Genomic DNA, 6,597 nt, shown 5'->3' with positions numbered 1-6,597 from the left:
CTGATACCAATCTGTAACAGCCCGGAAACCGAACTGCCACCGGCACTAGGATCCAGATCGACTTAAGGTCGCCGGGACCCGTAGTAAGCCTGCTATCCTGTCTGTATACCTGTGAAATCCCATACATGATCATACATTTGCTGTAAAAACATAAAACTTTTCTTCATTCCAAGGCTTAACCTGTGCATGCACTCTTCCTGTTCTCTACTAATCCCTACTAGAGCTCCTCATGGCTCTAGGCGGATCAATCTCATAATGTGAAGCCTGGTTTTTCTCATAAACATACAACAATAAAAAAACATACATAAACTGATCATGTGACTCCACAAAGGGATTACAATTCTTATAGTCAAGCACCATGCTATACACTATACATAAACCTTATCTCTTTACATTTACATGTCCACACTAGCTATTACACCACTCTGTACTCTTCCTGTACCCTGCTGAGTTCTCTCTGATCTCTGAACCTGCACAACTGAAGTTAGGGGAGAGGGATGAGCTACGATAGCCCAGTGAGTAGAATAGGCAAATACAGGTGATAAAACATGCTCTCATGGAATGCAACACATAAGCACATCACCTCGGCCGGACGGATCAAAACTCCCTCTATATCATCTGGGGTACCTGAGTACCATGTGCCTGGTCCCCGTAGGGCTGTTCCAGGTCTTTGTGTGCCTGGTCCCCGTAGGGCTGTTCCAGGTCTTTCCTCTGAGGGCTAATGAATCCTCACGAAGTCCGTGCCGCCTCACATAAGCAATGTACAAGGAGCAGTGCCAAGTACAAGGATAAATGCAATGCATCATCTTTGTGTACACTAATGCACTCACCCTAAAGCATATTCATGATGCATGAAGCATGATAAAATATCAGTTCTCATATTAAAACATTAAGTTAATTTCCACTCACCTGGTTATCTCTGAACTGACTCTGCAGGTTCTGACACTAGACTCACTGCTGACTTCCCTGATTCCTCTGGTCCGTTCCTACACAGGTGGACTCAAATGAGGGACTAAACTCACTCAAGAACATCTCTACGAAACTCCCCAAAACCCCTCTAAACAAACCTCAAATCATCACATAAAACATGCAAAAGAAAGCTGGACAGGGCACTTTCGGCGGCAGGTTCGGCGGCCGAAACCCCACTCCAGAGACGAAACTCATGCATGTTCGGCGGCACCTTCGGCGGCCGAAGGTCTCGTCCAGAGACGAAACTCACACACTTTCGGCGGCCGAACGCCCTCTTTCGGCGGCCGAAAGTCCCTTTCTAAACCGAAAGCCTAGCTTTCGGGGGCAACCTTTGGCAGCCGAACTGCCTCCACAAAGGGTTCGGCGGCCGAACCTTCCTTCGGCGGCCGAACCTGGTTTTGCCCGAAGGACAGAACCCTGCTCTGTTTCATGCAAACTTTGCCCAAAACCTACCAACATGCACATCAACTACTCCCAACTAGCATATACACATATATATGCACAAAGGGGTCTAAAACTACTCTAAAACCCCAAACAAACAGAACACATAACACTTCAACATGCTTGACCACCACAAATCACCAAAAACCTCACCGAAACCTAAACATGCATACTACCCATACAAACTTCATAAAACCTTTCAAAATCATCAAAGAAGCTCAGGATCTTCACTTACCTCTTACACAACTTGAGGATGAAGGATCCTAACGTGGAGATATGAAGAAAAGCTCTTCCAAAGCTCCAAGCTTCAAACTTTGGTTCTTTTGCTCAAAACCTTCATAAATCATCAAAACTCTTAAAACTCTTGAAAGATTTGATGAAAATCATGGAAAACATGAAAGTCAACATAGGAGAGGCTGAAACTCACCTCTGGCTGCAAGTGGAGGAGAAATAACCTCCTTCCACCGACCCTTGGCCCTTTTATAGGTGGCTGGCCAGACCACCTTCGGCAGCCGAACGTGAAGCCGCAACCATGCAATGTTCGGCGGCCGAAAGTGCCCTTCGGCGGCCGAACCTTTGCATTTCTCCCTTGTTGCTTTTCTGTCAAAATTCAAGTCTTTTAACCCTTCAAAACATGAAAACCAGTGAAAATACCTTAAAAAACATATGTATTACCCTTCTCGAGGGTTCCGACACCCGAGATTCCACCGGACTATAGGAATTCCGATGCCGGACTCGAGCCGGGTATTACACTACGCCCCTGGCACTATGACAGATTATGGAAGTCCGGGTGTGCCTGCTACGGCTCTACGCCCCCGGCATGTATAAGTAAGAAAGATAGGGGCTAAATGGTGACAAGTTCATCCTTGTTGTGAAATGTTTGTGTTATGGCGCATACATGAAAGCATGATTTAAATTGATGTTTTATTATTCTGCTCACTGGGCTCTAGTAGCTCACCCCACTCCCTTTATCCCCAGAGTTGCAGGTACAGGATAGATCGGGAAGTCGGCTAGAGTGAAGTTCAGTCATGTATGTTGTAATAGATAGTAGTGGACATGAATATGAAGTATTGAGTAATTATGACCATGTAATGTAATGTAATGAATAATTTGATGATGTATTGAGGATTATAGTAGTGCTTGACCTAGAGGTGTGTGAATCCCCATTATGTACAGAGTGTTTAATGAGTAATGATGTTAATGACCATGATTATCCAAGCTGATATGTATGATGATGATACCCCATTGGAGTATTTGATGAGGACTCCAGTGTGGGGTTTATGTATGTTTTGTGCATGCACAGGTTTTGCTTGGATAAGAGAAAAGAAAAATTTTTACAGATCATGTATATGTTGTAGTGTATGGGATTCCACAGGTTTTCAGGAGGTATGTTGGCTTACTACGGGTCCCGGCGGCCTTAAGCCGATCTGGATCCTAGCGCCGGTAACGGGTCGGATTTCCGGGTCGTTACAGTCTAGGTCGAGCCCCATTCTACGCTCTAGCATTATGTAAGAGAAAGTCTAAGGTGCCCATTCTATGCCCTTAACATTATGGATATGTTATATTTAAGAGGAAGTCCTAAGGAGAACCCGTTTTGGATCGGGTACTATTAGAATTTTACGGAGGGTTACTGGTGATAAGTCCATCTTGTTGTGATTTATCTGTGTTATGCCGCATACATTGAGCATATGTTTTATTAAACTATTTTATGCGTTGTTTTTACTCACTAGGCTATAGTAGCTTACCCCTCTCCCTTAATTCCAGGTTTGTAGGATCAGAGTTAGTATGGGAGTTTGGCTGTTTCAATAGTTGTAGACATGAATTGATGTTACGAACTAGTATTGTGCTTTTGCCTAATTTTTCTTTTATGGTTCCTTTTGATAATGATATTAATATGTAAAAGATTTAAATTTCATGTTTATATTGAATCAAACTGTGGGTATAAATTTATGTTTTATGTTATGGATGTATACACATATCGAGTTTGGTTCATGTTACGATAATATTTTATATATATTTTTAAGATCATGAGGGGGTTGTACAAGATATAACAGGATATATAGTAGGCTTACTATGAGTTTCGAAGCCCTTATATCGATTTGAACCCTAGTGCTGGTAGCAATCCAGTTTTCGGGTTGTTACAAATTCGTATCAAAGTCTGGTTTATATGGTCAGACCTAAAGTGTTAGACTCATAGATGTTAGAGGACAAGCACAACTAGTAAAATATATGTCCACTAGGGAAAGGATGCAGAGTCCTATCTTGATATATATCTGCTTATATATGATGCCATGACTATCTGCATGTGCATTAATGATGTGATATGTATGTTATGGGTTCATGTGTATCTATATGAACCATATGATGCTAATATTTATGTGTTTAATATTGTTTTTTAGAGAAAAGCATGAGTGGCTCATCACTACAAAAAAACTGTGAAATTGCGGCCAAAATTAGCGACCAAATCTTTTGGTCGCTATATAGCATCCAATCAGCGACCATTCTGCTACTATCTGAATGAAATGATTTTTTTATTGAACAAAATACTCAGCGACCAAAAAATGGTCGTTATGTGGTCGTTATTTAGCGACCAAATAATAAATTGTCGTTAAGTTTAGCGGGAATAAATGGCGCGAGATATTTGCGATCTTTTTTACGACGAAATAGCGACCATTTTTGAGCGGGAATATTATAAATCAAATAGCGACTAATTGGTTTGGTCGCTAAATTATTTATTAGCAAAACTACGTCGTTTTGATTAGGGGTGAGCATTCGGTCGGTTCGGTTCAAAACCGAACCAAATCTAATAAACCAAAAATTGAAATTTTAGTATTTATAAAAACCAAACCGAACTGATTTTGGTCAAAAACCGAATCGAACCGAAATGGTCTGATTCAGTTCGATTTGATCGGTTTCGATTTATAATAAATTTGTTATTTTTGCCACTTTATTTTTAGTAGTTTAAAATTTAATTAAAATATTTTAATTTTAATATGATTTAATTTCTCTATATTATTGAAAAAAATATATTATTATGACTAATCGGTTCGGTTCGAATTTTTTTTATCAAATCCCTAATTTCATGCAAAATACTCGCTTCTTCTTCACAAACCCTCACTATTATATAATCTCGCAACCATTTCCATCTCTGGCTCTTCCCTTTCCATATCCTTGCTGCTGCTACCTGTCCCTTCATCAAAATCCTCTCGAAGCCTAGATGGGTCGCATTATCCATGCCCAGCGTAAGGGTGTTGGTTCCGTCTTCAAGTTCCATACCCACCATCGGAAGGGTCCCGCCCGCTTTCGCTCCCTCGATTTTGGGGAGCGGAATGGATATCTTAAATGAGTGGTCACAGAAATTATTCACGATCCAGGTCGTGGCGCGCCGCTCGCCAGGGTAACCTTTTGCCACCCATTTCGTTACAAGCACCAGAAGGAGCTATTCGTTGCTGCTGAAGGGATGTATACTGGTCAGTTTGTGTACTGTGGAAAGAAGGCGATTTTGATGGTTGGAAATGTGTTGCCTCTGAGATCAATTCTGGAGGGAGTTGTTGTGTGTAATGTGGAGCATCATGTGGGTGATAGAGGAGTCTTTGCTAGATGTTCTGGGGATTATGCTATTGTTATTAGCCATAACCCTGATAATGGAACTACCAGGTAATATTGCTTGAACCTTTAATGTTTGTTTTGGCATTTCTTTTAGTTCTTTTAATTGCGCTTTTAGTTCAGTAACGTTAAGGATGAACTATATATTGGTTTGAGCTTTTTGAATTTTTGTGGAACATAAATTATCTTCCAAGTTTGATCTCCATTAATTTCAAAGAATATTATCTTGTTATTGCTATTTCATTTTTTGTTGCTGATTTAAGCTTTTTACTTTAGATATATAGGTCAGATATTAGTTTTAAGATCCATCTCCTCTTTTTCTTCAAGGTACTTATGAGATGTGCAAGTTTTTATTGGATCTGAAATTGTTGCATTTTCTTGTATTCAGAATAATTTGAGCATCCTGGATTAGATCTCCAAAAGCAGGCGACTGTGTTAATATCTTAGTTGAGATTGAACTTGGAAGCATTTTCAAGACAGCCACCATTGAGTTTTATATCTGCAAATTTAATTGTTTCTTTGGTCTGATGCATCTACTGTCTTTTACCATTTATGATTATTTTTTTTTTTGTGTGGCTATTGATTGTGTTTGTTTAGAATCAAGCTTGAGTTAAGAAGATTGTGCTAAGTAGGTGCCGTGCTATGGTTGGTCAAGTAGCAGGTGGAGGCAGGACTGAGAAACCTCTATTAAAGGCAGGAAATGCATATCACAAATACAGAGTCAAGAGGAACTGCTGGCCCAAGGTTCATGGTGTTGCTATGAATCCTGTGGAGCATCCTCATAGTGGTGGTAACCACCAGCACATTGGCCATGCCAGTACTGTTCGCCGTGATGCACCTCCTGGACAAAAGTTTGGTCTTATTGCTGCAAGGAGGACTGGTCGTCTCCGAGGACAAGCAGCTGCCACAGCTGCAAAAGCAGACAAGGGTGCTTAAGGAGCATCAATATCTGGAGTTCCCTCATGTGGGTAACTATGAGCTTTGTTTTTTTAAGTTTAGCATTTGTTATTGTGTGATTTTCAAGGAAAATTATCTAAAGCTAAAGGAACAACATTCAAGCCAGTATGTGGGATCAAATCATGTGGAAGGAGATGGAGGAACTATTAATGAGAATCATTTGTTCATTACTGCAGCGGAAGGATGGCAAGGAAGTCGAGTTTATGGTTTAGGTAGTGCTGCCTCTTTTGCCTTCTCTCAAACAGGAACTGGGGGAACATCAACAAATATTCCATCATCCCAATCACCAGAATGGAAGAAGGAAATTGAAGCAAAGTTTGAAGAGAAGTATAGTAGTTTGCAAAAACTTGTAGAGGACCAAAATCAGATGATAGCTCAAATGCGTGATGAACTAAGGGCAGCGAAGATGGGACAGCAGTCTTCCTCATTGATGCCATCATCATCTGATATTCATCCAGCTCATAGATCCCTTAGTGATTCACATATGGATTAGCATGAGGCCATTTCTCATTGACCTAATATATTTTATGATATGAATTTGACACTATTTGGATCTATTATGTATTTTGAGATATTTTAAGTTTCTTAGTATCGAACTATATTAATGTTTTGGATTTTTAGATT

The 6,597-nt window shown here is 40.4% G+C and overlaps 1 pseudogene; it reads left to right on the top strand.

Moving 5' to 3' along the window:
- The first annotated feature begins 4,627 nt into the window (after nucleotides 1-4,627).
- Nucleotides 4,628-6,021, top strand: LOC110612260 (annotated as a pseudogene).
- Nucleotides 6,022-6,597: the final 576 nt, after the last annotated feature.

The sequence above is a fragment of the Manihot esculenta genome, chromosome 18, assembly GCF_001659605.2.
Source record: "Manihot esculenta cultivar AM560-2 chromosome 18, M.esculenta_v8, whole genome shotgun sequence".
NCBI classification, from domain to species: Eukaryota; Viridiplantae; Streptophyta; class Magnoliopsida; order Malpighiales; family Euphorbiaceae; genus Manihot; species Manihot esculenta.
Note: the sequence above shows the minus strand (reverse complement) of the source record. Positions and strands in the feature narration are given on the sequence as shown.